Source organism: Carcharhinus amblyrhynchos, chromosome 17, assembly GCF_965287045.1.
Source record: "Carcharhinus amblyrhynchos chromosome 17, sCarAmb.v2.hapA, whole genome shotgun sequence".
In the NCBI taxonomy this organism is placed as follows: Eukaryota; Metazoa; Chordata; class Chondrichthyes; order Carcharhiniformes; family Carcharhinidae; genus Carcharhinus; species Carcharhinus amblyrhynchos.
Window position 1 is genome coordinate 18189601 of NC_137340.1, and position 15734 is coordinate 18205334.

The 15734-nt window shown below is 43.2% G+C and overlaps 1 protein-coding gene across 2 annotated transcripts in view; it reads left to right on the forward strand.

The window, feature by feature from the left end:
- Positions 1–9891: 9891 nt before the first annotated feature.
- hs3st1l1 (heparan sulfate (glucosamine) 3-O-sulfotransferase 1-like1) overlaps positions 9892–15734 on the forward strand; it is a 118968-nt gene continuing 113125 nt past the window's right edge. Inside the window, exon 1 of one of the 2 annotated variants that reach the window (XM_080205587.1) lies at positions 9892–10265. The gene's annotated coding sequence lies outside the window, so the exon portion shown is untranslated. Of the gene's footprint in view, positions 10266–11634; positions 11682–15734 lie in introns of those variants that run through there. The other variant, XM_080205588.1, reaches the window with a different exon arrangement.

Consider the following 15734-nt stretch of genomic DNA (forward strand, 5'->3'; position numbering starts at 1 on the left):
TGGTAGGAAGGATTATTACTTACGTGGCGAAAAACTGCAGCAGGCGACGGTGCAGAGGGACCTTGGGGTCCTTGTGCATGAGTCGCAAAAACCCAGCTTGCAGGTGCAGCAGGTGGTCAGGAAGGCGAATGGGATGCTGGCCTTCATAGCGAGGGGGATTGAATATAAAAGGAGGGAGGTCTTGCTGCAGCTGTATAGGGCATTGGTGAGGCCGCAGCTGGAGTACTGTGTGCAGTTTTGGGCGCCGTACTTACGCAAGGATATTTTGGCCTTGGAGGGAGTGCAGAGGAGGTTTACTAGGCTGATGCCGGAGTTGAGGGGGTTGAGCTATGAGGAGAGGCTGAATAAACTAGGCTTGTACTCGTTAGAGTTTAGAAGAATGAGAGGAGATCTCATTGAGACGTATAAGATGATGAATGGGATGGATAGGATACAGGTGGAGAGACTCTTCCTGCTCAGAAAGGATAGTAGGACTAGGGGGCACAGCCTCAAGATAAAGGGGGGGCGGTTTAGAACGGAGTTGAGGAGGAACTTCTTCACTCAAAGGGTGATGAATCTCTGGAATTCTCTGCCCGTTGAAGTGGTGGAGGCTACCTCGCTAAATATTTTTAAGACGCGGGTTGATGGGTTTTTGATAAGAGAGGGGATTAAGGGTTATGGGGAGAGGGCGGGAATGTGGAACTGAGCCACGACAGATCAGCCATGATCTTATTGAATGGCGGGGCAGGCTCGAGGGGCTAGATGGCCTACTCCTGCTCCTATTTCTTATGTTCTTATAACATTGGACCAGTTGTAGTGTGACCAATGGTAACAAGCTGTAAGGGTCAGCTGATCAGTAAACCATGTAACCAAAATGATGTGGTGGTCAGTATAAATAAGAATCTGTTGGGAATAGAGCGGGGCGGGGGGGGGTGGGGTAGCTTGGAATGGCCCAGGGTGAGGCCTCAACTGTTGGAGTAATGATGTTTCTTTAATCAACCTTTTTCTTTGATTTATGAGTTGGAATAAGTTTTGTTTAATTTTATTACCTACAACTGAAGAGTTACTTCTGGGGGATCAACAATCACCACCCAAATCCATTGAGAATGAGGTCTCCACCACCAACATTCTCCCACCTCACAGGACATTGAGCCGCAGCAAGCTCAGCACCTCCCCACTCCCCATCCCACCCAATACTCCTGACATCATTAACACAGGAGAAAAGAATGATCAAGATAGAGATCTTTACCCAGATGATCCTCACCCAGCAGGGTGCTCCCCATGTGGAGAGGTGGAGGCAGTCTGCTCCGTTACACCCACACTGTGATGTATGTGTTTGCTGTCACATTGTGGAGGTGCCTGTCTGGCATCTTGCACAGGCTTCTGCGCCTGCATCATTGCAGGAGCAGCCTCTGCCACAGGGCCTGGTGGCATGGACAGATCCAGAGCTGGGGGGGTTGAGGGGGTAAGTGACAACATCAGTATTCCTCTACAACTGCCTAAGCCTCTTTATAGCATCGTGGATGAGACTGCCGGCTGGGATCCACTCTGAATATCTCCGCACTGTTGTGTTTTATGTCTCAGAGATACGCAGAAATAACACATCAGTTTCTATGTCTTCGGGGCTTTATTGGCAGTGCCTTTAAAATAGCTGCTCTCAAGCTTGGACCATTCTGCTTCAGTTTAGTTTCTGTTTCTCTGTAACCATACCTAGGCCTGACTAATAGCACACCATCTACAGTCAGCAAGCACACTTAATCAAACTGCGAATAATTGAACAGTTGGCTCTTTTTCTGTAATAATCATACAATCATAATCCTACAGTGCAGAAAGAGGCCATTCAGCCCATCAAGCCTGCACTGACAATAATCCCACGCACACCCTTTCCCCGTAATCCCAGGTGTTTACCTCACTAATCCCCCTGACACTAAGGGAAAATTTAGCATAGCCAATCCACCTAACCCGCACATCTTTGGACTGAGGGAGGAAACCCATGCTGATACGTGGGAGAATGTGCAAACTCCACATAGACAGTGACCCAAGGCCAGAATTGAACCTGGATCCCTGGCATTGTAAGGCAGCAATGTTAATAACTGTGCCATCATGTCGCCCTAAGTAAATAAAATAAACAACTTTAATTTCAACCATTCTAAACAACAAACTGCACAATATCTGGGTGCAGCAATGTGTATGCCAGTTCTCTTGAGTTCCCCAATAGTCTCACAGCAGATGGCCCAGTCGCATCATGTCAGCCATCCTCACATATTGGGCACAATTGAAATGCTGGCATCACTGAGGAGTACAACTGCTTTACTCAACATCATGCTGGAATAAGTGAGGGAGGCCAGACTAAGGTCATCCTCTCCTCATCCAGCAGGAGAAGAGAGCTCACAACAGTTGTGAGATGTCTCATGTGAGTGGTGAACCAGCACAACTTGACGCCAATGGAAGGGCTGGAGCTGGATATTGCTAGAGTGTCATCCCAGCAGGCGAGGGTGAGATGGAGTCGATACAGAGCAGGGTTGATTCGATCTTCAGGTGTTCAGGCTTGGAGGAGACTCCCACTCAATCCACTCTGTAGCTCTTGCACCGCTGTTACGTTTGGGGTTGACTGTGCTGATGCACCTGCTGAGTGGTCTGAGTTCTCATCACCATCTTCTTGTGCTGTCTACAGGGTCTGCAACAGAGGCTGAGCAGAGACCCACCACACGCATCAACAGCTTCTGCAGTTGGGGTGGGGAGACTGCTCAGAGCCTGCACCATCACATCACCATCCACTAACACTGACACACTCACCCCAGTTGGGTTGAAATCTAGGTTAAAATTGGGAGCACTTGGTGATCAACAGCAAGAGGAGCAGTGTGAAACAACGATTTGGTAGTTATGGATTTTGTTCGAGTGATTTCTGGCCTTTTGCGATGTAAATCATGATCAATAAATAGAAACCATCGATTGGAGGGGGTTACTTGCATTTCTCCAAAAATATCTGCTTTGGAGTTGTTGCAAGATTTTTATGGCCATGGAGTTGGTTGGCCGTGTATTTAAAAAGATAAAGTTTATTTTGATAAAACTTCCTACTGGGTCAATAGAATCACACCTCGTATCGTCACTTTAGTGACAAAATCAAGAAAATGTTGGGGTCTAGTCTAACTTAATTACTAATCCCGTTAATATTAGATACAGGTGAAGCAGGTGTATGCAACCTATTGGACAATGCATCATGATGAAGTTTGAAATCCTTGCAAACCCTTGACCTCACTCCAAGTGCTTGCCTCTGGCAAGAGGGAATGGCATGAGGTTGTCTTTCAGTGTACAGAGAGAGCCTCAGTAATCTCTCTTATCCAGCACTGTACTGCAGATTGTGAGGTGCTGCTTCCATCTCCAGCACCAGCATGGAAGACAATAGATGCATAAAGGTTCAGAACCACAATTACCTTCATAGCCAAAGGCAATGTGGTCCTTGCTCTGCTCTGAGATTAGGGTTGTGATTGCAGCTAGAGGCAGATTTCAAGTAGGGTCACCTTAGTGAAATTTAGGTGTCGCAGATATTGATAATGTTCAGGAATGGGAATTGTTCCCTGAACACCCTTGGACATATCTGGCCTCCGTCTGAGAGCCCTTCTCTCCTCCTCGCCTTCATCAGCCCCCTGCTCCCTTTTCTAGCAGCTTGTCCTGCTCTGCATGGCCTCTGTTCATTCTCCCAGTCATCCACAATTCCAATGGGGAGAAAGCAGGAAAGTGGAACTGTTCCACTTCAGATCAGCCATGATCTTACTGAATGGCGGGGCAGGCTCGAAGGGCTAGATGGCCTACTCCTGCTCCCATTTCTTATGTTCTTAGGTACTTGGAATTTTGCTCCTTATTAATTTTGCCTACTTTTGTTTATGGGGCGGCACAGTGGTTAGCACCGCTGCTTCACAGCACCAGAAACCTGGGTTCAATTCCTGGCTTGGGTCACTGTCTGTGTGGAGTTTGCACGTTCTCCCCGTGTTGCCATGGGTTTCCTCCGGGTGCTCTGGTTTCCTCCCACAGTCTGAAAGATGTGCTGGTTAGGTGCACTGACCTGAGCAGGTGCTGGCGACTAAGGGAATTTCATAGGAACTTCATTGCAGTGTTAAGTAAGCCTCATTTGTGCTTACCACTCATGTCTGCAAGCCACTTGTTTCAGCACCCGATTTTAAATGAACAAGGAGAACTTTCAAAACCGGCTGGTCTACTCTTTGTAGAATTTTCAAACGATAGATAAATGTAAGAAAGTTCCAAAAAGATACAGAACTGTACAACAGCCAGGAGAAATATTCCAGCAACTAACCATTTTTAGCAGTTAACAAATGTGTAAATTTCAAAAGACATTCAGTACTCAGAAAGGTTAATCTGCAAAGTGTGTCCTTTGTGTTATTTAATGCTGCTTTTAGCTGTGTGAGATTAAGAGAAGGCATAAACTGGAGTTTGGGGCTCCACAATGGCAACACTGATGTCAAGTCAGCATTGCTGACTCACGTTATAATGACGTTAGTGAAATTGTTATTTGCCTACTCTGCATGATACCAGCTGTGATTAGGTGCTTGCGGGCACGGAATGCGAATACAGCACCCAGCACACTAACTGTCGAAAGTATGCATGCTATTTTGGTAATTTAAGAGACCCAGTAATATTTCACAAAAACAGGTGATTCGGAGCCCAAAGTCCAAGATGGCGTGGGACCGAGGCTACAACTTGCGAGCTATCCCCAGCATATCCTCTAATTCTATCTTTTACTGTTGTTCTATGCTTTTACAACTGTATTCTAACTCTTACAAACTGTCTAACAAGCTATGACTGTAACACTACATTCTGCAACCTCTCCCTTGTATGTACGCATTGTCTGTATAGTGTGCAAGAAACAATACTTTTCACTGTATACCAATGCGACCATAAGACATAGGAGCAGAATTAGGCCACTTGGCCCATCAAGTCTGCTTCGCCATTCAATGATGGCTAATATTTTTCTCATCCCCGTTCTCCTGCCTTTTCCCCATAACCACTGATCCCCTTATTAATCAAGAACCTATCTATCTCTGTCTTAAAGCCACTCAATGGCCTGGCCTTCACAGCTTTCTGTGGCACAGATTCACCACTCTCTGGCTGAAGAAATTCTTCCTTGTCTCTGTTTTAAAGGAATGTTCTTTTAGTCTGAGGTTGTGCCCTCTGGTTCTAGCTTTTCCTACTAGGGAAATATCCTCTCCACATCCACTCTATCTAGGCCTCGCAGTATCCTGTAAGTTTCAATAAGATCCCCCCCATCATCCTTCTAAACTCCAACAAGTACAGACCCAGAGTCCTCAACTGTTCCTTATTTGATAAGCTCTTCATTCCAGGGATCACTCTTGTGAATCTCCTCTGGACCATTTCGAAGGTCAGCACATCCTTCCTTAAATATGGGGCCCAAAACTGCTCACAGTACTCTAAATGGGGTTCTGATCAGAGCCTTACACAGCCTCAAAAGTACTTCCCTGCTCTTGTATTCTAGCCCTCTCAATGTGAATGCTAACAATGCATTTGCCTTCCTAGCTGTCAACTGAACCTGCTTGTTAACATTAAGAGAACCTTGAACCCAAGTCCCTTTGTGTTTCTGATTTGCTAAGTATTTCCCCATTTAGAAAATATGCTATGCCTCCATTCCTCCTTCCAAAGTGCATAGCCTCTCACTTTTCCACATGTACTCCATCTGCCACTTCTTTGCCCACTCTCCTAGCCTGCCCAAGTACTTCTGCACTCCCCCTGCTTCCTCAATACTACTGTCCCTTTAATAATAAATCAAATCAAATCAATTGCACCTAGCTGAACCTTCCACTATATTCCATTATATCTGAATTGCCCTCCTGAACGTACTTTCTATAACACAAATTAAAAAGACTATTAAGGAATATTCCAGAGCAAAATTTTTGCAACTCACCAGCTTTTAAATATTGGCATTAATCATGAGATTACATATTTTAATAGTTTCCTTATAAGCAAATCATTTTCTCAGTAAGTTTCTAACCCTGGTCCGCATGAATCAGAGCTTACCAAAAGCACATTTGAACTACCAGAGAAGCTGTATGTGTAATTTGAGACATGACATGTGGTAAGTGTAGTATGCTTGGGAGGAAAGCGGTGACTTTAGACCTATGGTTCCCATAGTTTTGTACCACTGGGGCTTACCCTGCCTCATGTCTAGATCTGTTGTAGACTAATTGATAGAGATTGATTGCTATGATTAGTCAGCTCCTTATTACACTCCCACGTGATGCCAGATAGTAGAAGGACCTTGGACTTTATTCATGCAGCAATTTCTTTGTTACTACCAGTGAAGAGGAAATAAGATGCCCTTACCATTTATGAATGCACATTTATGCAAAGCTACTTTCCCCGATTACAGGTTTTATCATTTCTTTGCTTTAATTAAAAAAAGGGTAGCTATCAGATGGCTTAAATGAAAGTTATTAGAAACAGAAATTCTTTCAAATTTATCAGCATTTAAGGAGATGTAATGTTACTGGAGAAATCATTGCTTAAAACACCATCTATTCCCCGCATTCCTACAAGATGGTTTCCTTTTAATCTTGGAAAATGTGAGCAATCAGAATTCAGTTAACGTACCTTTATAGCTTTGATATCTAAGGTGGCAATGCAAATTCAAGGCATTGGGGGGGAGGGGAGAGTTTTCTACCTGTGTTCGCTGTGGGCAAGAATGGCAACAGCAGCAGAAAATCTCTTAAGACCCCGGGAATGAGAATCCCGACAGTGAGATCTCCTTCCATTAATTTTTTTCCCCACCCCTCACTGATTCCAGTGGACAAGATGTGGAGATTGGAACTGCTTGCGATCAGAACTCTCCACTCACCTGACGAAGGAACAGCGTTCCGAAAGCTAGTGGCGTTTATTACCAAATAAACCTGTTGGGCTTTAACCTGGCGTTGTGAGACTTCTTACTGTGGACAGTGCCAGGGGCAAGATTTCTGGGGAGCTCCACTGGGGGAGGGAGGGGGCGGGGAGAGGCTGTTGTCTTTAAGTGTAGGGGGGCTTCTCCTTCATGTTTTCCTCCTTCCCCTTTATGCCTTCCTTTATTGCCCTCCCACTCCATATAACCCTCCCCCCATTTGTTTCCTCTGGAAACCCTCACCCTCCATGTCTTCCACTTACTTCCGCCTCATGTCCTGCATCCACCCCACCCCCTGTGACTTACACCAGACTCCAGCCTCATCTCCTCTGATTTCCCCCCTCCCCTCCCCCCACACCCCCTGCCCCCCCATGTCTTTGCACAGAGTGGCCTATGGTCTGCTTCAGTCATGCAGGCAGCATCGACTGTAAGGTAAGTTCTTTAAAATTCTTCTTTACTGGACACAGGTAATGGAACTGCATAAATATAAGTTTCCACTGGAGGGATGGAAGATTTGACCGGTGCACAATTTTAATTTGTTAGGATTTTAATGAACATGCATGAGATACAAAATGGGTTCCCACCGAGCATCAGTGGGACAGTCAGCTCATCAACTATTCGCCATGAACATTGGGAAAGGAAGAGTGTCACCTCATTTCACAATATCAGGAAACCAGTTGTGGGTATCTTGCACCATCAGCCACCACAAATCCTGTTGAGAGCGGGAGGGGATGATGCCACCATAGTTCATATTTGTAACTGGGACAATGTCCCAGAGCACTGAGGTGGACCTTTTAAACAGCCCAGTTCCACAGCTGACAGTCCCACTGGCTAACTTTGCAAAGGGGGCATGTGCCCGATTCATCTATCCTCTTAGAACAAAAATCCCTCCTTTACAGGCAGTGTCTCCTGGGTCAAGTGCACTGTCTTTGACCCAGCTGACCCAGTGCTTGACCTAGTGCACTTGACCCAACTTTCCTGACTCACACTACCTGCCTTGAGAATGAAAACCCAGGGAGGTGTGAAAATGTCAGGTTATAAATATCGACAGGTTTAAATGTCGACATTTTTCAAGATAGAATGAAATTTGGTCTAAAAGTTAGATATCAGCATTTCTACTTGAATACAAAGTCCGTGTCATTCCCTAGTCATGGAAATGTGCTTTAATGGGGTAAGGAAGCTATTGCAGGTAGGATTACTAGGATCTCCTTCAAGATATCCATGAATATCGCAGACAGGTCAGTCTGCAGGCATTTAAGGGACTGGAGCTGGAGCTGGAAATGGAGGGAGCAGCTAGAGGCAGCCAATCTTAATGGTTCATAACTAGAAGAATGCTGGTGACAGCTTATGTTTGGATTGAAAAAGCTAATTTCATGCAGATGAAATGGAGATGCAAAATTAGCCTAGCTTGAGCTGAAGGGAGAATCTCCAGCAAAACAGGAAAGCACTCACAATGATAGACCATTCTCTGGTTAAAATGTGCCAGGTTGGGAAAGGAAAAGAACAGAAGTAAACTTTCCAAGGCTAAGTAGTACTTTGGACTGCTTCCAGGTGAACTGAACGTCTACTCAAGGAACAGAGCACCATGGAATGGGGTTTTCGGTTGTGATGAAAGTTAAAGGATAAAGTTCTCTTCTGCAGTTTAAAGATTAAGTTACCTAAAAAACAGAAACACTACAGTGCAATAGGAGGCCATTCACCCCATCAAGCCTGCACCAGCAATAATGTTTGGTCAATGTTGCTTCTAGTTTATCTGTTAAGTAAAAGTCTTAAAACCTGAAATGTTGTTGTGCAATTGCTTTTTTTATTGACTGTGGAAAATTTGGATTTATTTTTAAAAAGTTAATTGTTTCTACAGAGATCATAACACAATAACAGAATTGAATATCAGGGTCCATGGATAACTCACCCCAATCCAATGTCATTTTTCACAGCCACCTGAATTTCCAGTCCTTGCTTTAATGACATGCAAGTGAGATTGGTGAAAAATTCAATTTGAAACATGACAGCAATTCTGAGCACTCCTTGCATCCAGTTTGCCAGTTATGCCCAAGATATGCCAGGGCACTTAATCCCCTTTCTTCATAGAATCCCTGTCGTGCAGAAGGAGGCTATTCAGCCCATCAAGTCTGCACCAACAACATTACCACCCAGGTTCTATCCCCAAAACCCCACGTATTTACACTGTTAATCCTCCTGACCCGAAGGTGCAATTTAGCATAGCCAATCAACCTAACCCATGCATCTTTGAACTGTGGGAGGAAACCAGGGCACCCAGAGAAAACCCACGTAGACATGGGGAGAATGTGCAAACTCCACACTGTCATCCGAGTTTGGAATTGAATCTGGCACTGTGAGAATCATAGAATTCCTACTGTGCAGAAGGATGTCATTGGACCCACCAAGTCTGCACTGACCAGGATCAAACCCAGACCCTGTTCCCATAACCTCTCATATTAACCCTGCTAATTCTCCTGACACTGGGGTTAATATAGCATAGCCAATCAACCTAACTCACACATCTTTAGGCTATGGGAGGAAACTGGAGCACCCAAAGGAAACCCGAACAGACATGGGGAGAATGTGCAAACTCCACACAGTGACCCAAGCTGGGAATTGAACCCAGGTCCCTGACACTATGAAGCATCAGTGCTAACCACTGTGCTGCTATGCTGTCCATTTTAAACATTTAAAAAAATATTTTCCATTTTAAGCTAATTCCTAATGCAATTCGTCCATCAAGCTGTAAACATGTACAGATGTTCAAGTGTGGTTTAAGAAACAAAAATACATTGGGTTTCTGTGATGCGTGTTCTTGATCTAGCAAGCCTTGGAACAAATTAATTGTTAACAGCAAGGCGGAATAATATTGTGTCACTGTGAGGTACCAGGATATCAATGAGTAACCAACACCACAAAAATAACTACATCTCTCAGCAGGTCCTCACACAGACACGAGTGTTTGAATCGCTGTTGTCACCTGACAAAACTCCTCCCAGTGCATAATGTGAAGCTGAGCCTGTGCTCGTGGTTCCTGTGCCAGGGTTTTATTAGCTTGCCGTTCATGAAGTGACAAGCATTCCAGACCGGGAGGGAGAACGGAATGCCAGCCGCGTTTATAAGCTCAGAAATCTCTTGCCGCTTAACCGAATCCCACTTTAATATGCGTCTCCGGCTGGATCACTTGTACAGTCACTGGAAATGATTAATTGATAATGAAGTGGTTGATGTTGAGGCTGTTATTGGGAACAGACCGTGCCGTACGCTGCTGCTCGCAGTGAAAGTGAATGGCATTCAAGCTGAGGAATGCATTACACCTGAATCCTATCGGCATTTGGGCGACGCTGAAGGACCAATCGCCTGACACCTAATTGCTCACTTCAAGGTAAAAGCACACACAAAACTATTTTATATCTTCTAACTTCGAATGCAGAGCATTGAAATGGAGTTGAGAATACAGTTCAATAGGACAGAATAAACTAATGTTTTAATGTAATGTCTAGATATACTCTGCCTACACCCCTTTGGTGTTGTAGCATTGTACCAGAATATCACATCGGGGGTAATTTCTTTAAGATTCAAATTCTATGTATGCACTGCATAAATAGGTTAAATGTAAACTGAAATGTGAAGTTTTTTGTATTGTATCAGGATATCATCCTTATTCTCTTTTAAGATTTCAAGTTTTAATAGTGTGTCTCTATATACACGCACCGTATAAAATGGATTAAATTTAAACTGAGATGTGAACAGTACTTGGTATGAAAAAGGTGGAATTTAACATTGAACAATCCGTGATCTGAGGGGATCAGAGATTTCAACGTGGGTTTTTTTTTTGTGTTTCCAAGTTTTTTTGATGAAGTCATACAGTATTCTTAAAACCAGACTATATTTCGGCACTAGTGTATTAATAAAACACACACACCGGTGGAGGAAAAATCATCTCAGACGCTGACATCAAACTGGTGGGATGGGATCGGTCGCCTGCTTTTTGCACAGCGTCTGATATTTTATTTTGTTTTCAGTCAATGAACTGAGTATTAGTTGCTGCGTATAACAGACCACCTGTTCTGTATTACCCTCCAACATTACTAGCTGGTTCATAGTTTCGATAAGCTTTCTCATCTTTGACCCAGTTATTTTTATGAACAAGATACTGAGAGCATAAATGCTACCTGGAGGAAATGGTTCATCAATAGCTTACAAACGTGTACCTTGCACGTCACTCTTTTTTTTAAGGAAGTTTACACATCAGAATACCATTCTGCTATTGGCAGGAGAATTAATTGCTTACACTGAAGGGGGTCTATTTGTTTCCCCTCCCGCAGAGAAATAGAAAGTTTGTTTTATTGTTTAGTTGTCTGAAATGTATAGGACACCAAGACTTAATCATGCACTATCTGCTACTTTATGATCAGAGTTCTGCTTTTGGGTTCATGTAAAATGGATCATCAGGCCCTCTGCTTGGAAATGTACCTTCTCTTGACTGAGTGAAGTAGAAAGAGTCAAAATTTGACATGTGCAATGGAGAATGACTCGAGTGAGAAAAAAGGCCATTATTTTCATACTCTGCTGCTCTGCCTGAACTGCTCCGACTCCCTCTCTGTGATGAATGATGTAAAATTAAAGTTAAATGTCTTGATTAAATCTAATAAGCCATTTTAAGCAGGTGCGGAAAACAGAGACTGTGACCTGATTAAATGCCCTGTGAGATAATTTATTCAGTCAATCACCTCATGGAAGTTACAGTGAACATTTTTGGATCCCAGCCGTCATTTCATTCATGCTGTGCTGATATCTGGTAAGATGTGAGAGTAGCCCTGGAAAAGCTTTTTTTGGTTATATTCTTTAAGGAATGTGATATTTCATTAATGAGGCTGATGTACTGAAGCAAATAGGCAACAGCTCCTGGAGCAGGAAGAGGAAACAAGTTTCAATTTTACTCCTGTGGGAGCTGTCAGCAATAGTTCCTGCTAGCAATTATTTCAGTACAGAAACCTGGGTTTAGTGCTGAACTGTTTAGTAATTGATGTAACCTTTGATCCAATTTACCAAGAGTTGATTTTTATTTTAGATTGGTCATTCTATTGAGTTGGCAATTATGTTTGACAAATGAATTCAGAATTCTCCAAGTTGGCTTGCTGTCCATAATACATATTTTATTACATATCTGTTAAATTACAGGTTACTGGGCTGGAGGCCCAGTATTTACATTTGCAAAGATATTTAAAGCCCTGTTGGAGTGGTGGACATTGTCACAAGGGATGGAAAAATTGGAGAACAGTCAAAATTGACTTGCACTAAATTGACTTATACTCAAATTTTCCCCTCTCACCTGCTTTGGGCATTTGTCAATGAAGGTGATTTTAAGGCTCTATTTCAGGGAGATGGTGCTATAATGCTACTGAAATACTAATCTAAGTGCTCAGATTGGCTAATGCTCTGGGTGCAGAAACAAAAAATGTCAGCAGGTCCGACAGCATCTGTGAAGAGAGAATAGAGACAATGTTTCTGACCCTTCATCAGAGCTGAAGACGAGGAAATTCACATCAGGTATGAATCTCTGAAATGGCCGAGCAAGACAATTAGGGATGGGCAATAAATATTGGCCATCCCATGGAAGAATACATTTAAAAAAAATAATGTGTCAGTAAGGCACTTGAGTTTTATTCATCCCAGGGTTATGGTCTTTAAAACCTTCTTGAAGTCATGTCACATGTCAAGGTTATAGATAGCATCCAATTAAAAAGAGAAGTCAAGTTAGATGAAGCGGTTATGTCATACTTAAGAATTAGGTCAAACTGTGCAATTTAATGAGTGAAAATTACTTGCACATTGGAAGAAAACATTAATATGCCTACTACCTGAATGAGTTAGTACTAACTCAATGAGTTTTTAGTAAGCGCTCTGTCTCTCAGCACCAAGGGCTCTGGTTCAATTCCAGCCTTGGGTCACTGTCTGGGTAGTGTTTGCACATTCTCCCTGTGTCTGCGTGGGTTTCCTCCCACAGTGCAAAGATGTGCAGGTTAGGTGGATTGACCAAGCTAGGTTGCCCCTTAGTGTCCAAAAAACGTGTTGGTGGATCAACCATAGTAAATGCACGGGTTTAAGAAGATCAGGAGGAAAGGTGAGGATGGGATTTCTTTCAGAGAATTGATGCAGATTCAATGGGCCAGATGGCTTCTTTCTACTTTTCATACTTGCATCTTACGAAGGTTGGAAGCATTCTTGGGATGTTAGTTAATTTAGTTTTTACAGTGTCAAGCTATGTTGGAGGAGTACTTAATAAAACGGATTGAATAATGAGCTATATATTGCTAAAACAGGAAAGGATATATTATAGCCTGTGACATTAAAGCTGTGCAATGTGTTACTCAGTGCAGTGCCTTTTATTGGTCACCTAATTGCAAGATAGAAGTGTTAATAAAATGATTTTGGTGAACCGCATCAACTGGCATTTTTGCCTTGAAACATGGAGATTGAGAAAAATTCCACTGAGGTATGCAATACATGCCAAACAGTACAGGAAAGTTCATCCAGGATACTACGTGAAGGTAGGGTACAATTATAGAGCACAGGTTCAGAGTTTGAGATTGATTGATTTGTTTAAAAGAATTTCTTCCTCGACTGAATAATCAACAACTGAAATGATTTCCAGAGAGTATATTGGAGTTGTTGAAATGTGTTCTGTGGTTTTAATGCTGTAAATGAGAGCCAGCAAAGATGAAATAGTCTCTCATCTGTATTAATCTTATAGCATTCATAAAATTGACTGAACTTAAAACATCGCCTCCTCCACAAACACTTCTAGTGACAACTGTCCCAACTCAATTTATGGTTTAGAATTAAATGACCCAACTGACACACGAGAGCTGACTTTTCAATTTGTACTAGTGGATTTTGGTAATGTTTCTGAAGACTACATAACTCAACTCTGTCCAATGCAGCTGATAACTGACGCTTAGTATACTGTCATAAAGAGATACAGGCTGCTGAAATTATATTTAATGCTGTCAGTGCAACATTACATGATATAGTTTGTTCTCTTGGCATTACCAATGAAAGAGAAATAAAAGATTATTTGTGTGGAACGGATTTGAACTTTTTCTGCCTGGCAGGAAGGGGGGTTTTAGCTGACTTAGAATGGAGGTGGTGGACTTGCTGATTCTTCACCACAAACATTTTTCCAGGGCTATCTGCTGGGGTGAACGAGACACTAATCTGAATCCAGTAGAAGGCTCATTGATGTCTGGGGTCCTGCAATAAAGAATAAATTACAGCACTGGAAAAGGCCCTTCAGCCCTCCAAGCCAATGCTAATTATGATGTCCCAATTAAATGAGAAAGAACCTTCTGCCCTTATTTGGTCTATATCCCTCTCTTCTCTCCATATTCATGAATCCATCCAGATGCCTCTTAAATGTTAATTTACCTGCTTCCACCACCTCTGGCAGTGCGTTCCAGGCACCTACCACTGTGTGAAAATCTTTCCCCCTCTCTCCATGAACCTGTGTTCCCTTGCAATGTACATAGGATCCTGTGCCATTTTACTTGTCAACCGGATAGAGTGACTGCCAAGAGTGCTTCACTCAATAAAGTGCAGAGGAGATCTAGAAATTACTTGAGTGAGGAGTAGCTGCCCTCAGCTTCCCCATTTCGCCCCCACCAATGCACACTATCAAAACCTCCACCTTGTTATCCAAACCCAGCCTAATTCTACTTTGTAGCTCTTTGTTCATGTTCTTTTAGATTATGGCACTTCAAGTGCATATCCAAGTACTTTAAACTATTTATATAATTGTCCCTGCCTTTGCACTCTCTAATTCTAGATGTTTCCCCCTCCCTGTTTTTGATTTATCTTAGTGTCCTTCCTGCTTTGATCCTTTTGGGGGTGGAATTTCCCCCCAAAAAACATGACTTGTGGACCAGATTCTCTGATCTCACCTGTAGCTGGGATTCTCCTCTTCCGTTGCAGTAAACAGAGATTTAGCAGAGAGCTGAGACAGCCTAATGGATGAGAAAACTAAAGTGATCCGAAGCATATTGCAATTTTCTCACTAGTCTTTTTTGAGAGAGGGGTGAGTTTTTTATACCAATTCTGAGGAGTAGGGCCTAAACATGCCAGCAAGCCTGGCTTCACAGATATTGGGCTTCTTTAATCTCAAAGCAAAATTGCAGATTCCCCCTGCAGACGTCAGGATACTCCCTCTTCACTAAGGCATGTTTCCTCAATCGCCACACCCACAACATAGATCATTGGCACTGGGACCTTCCCTATGGGTATCCCTTCATGATCCTCCTTCATGCTCCTCTTTTATGTTTCACCCTCCATCATGACATTTTTTTTCTCCTCCTCCTCCCACTCCGTTGGCACTGTACTAGCATCCTGGTAGTGCCCAGCCATGTCCCCAACTACTATAGGCTTGCATGGCCATCATGCCTGGTGTCTGTTTGTTGAAACCAGTTGTGATTCTCATCAGGCTCCTGCTGTGACCAAGGGGGTCAAAGATTTGTGGGAGCAGGAAGAATCCTGTGTCTGACAGATCTCGGCATATTTAAATGATCATCTGGGTGAAGGGGCTGGGAGAATTTGTGCTAGGTCCTTCTCCCACATTTCCCCCATCCTGCGTGTCCCCCAAGTAATCTGTGCTGGGCGCAACAGGGCCAGAAAGTCACCATGTCTGTCTCTCAAATACACTCTTGTTGGTTTTACTTTTTCATTTGCTTCTTTTTGACACATCTGATAATTTCCCATCTCTCTTTGCTGCCACTTCAACCAATGATTGCTTTGGTTTTGTGTCTGATTCTTTTTGTCTGCTCATTATCTCTTGACCTCTTTCTTTCCCATTACGTTC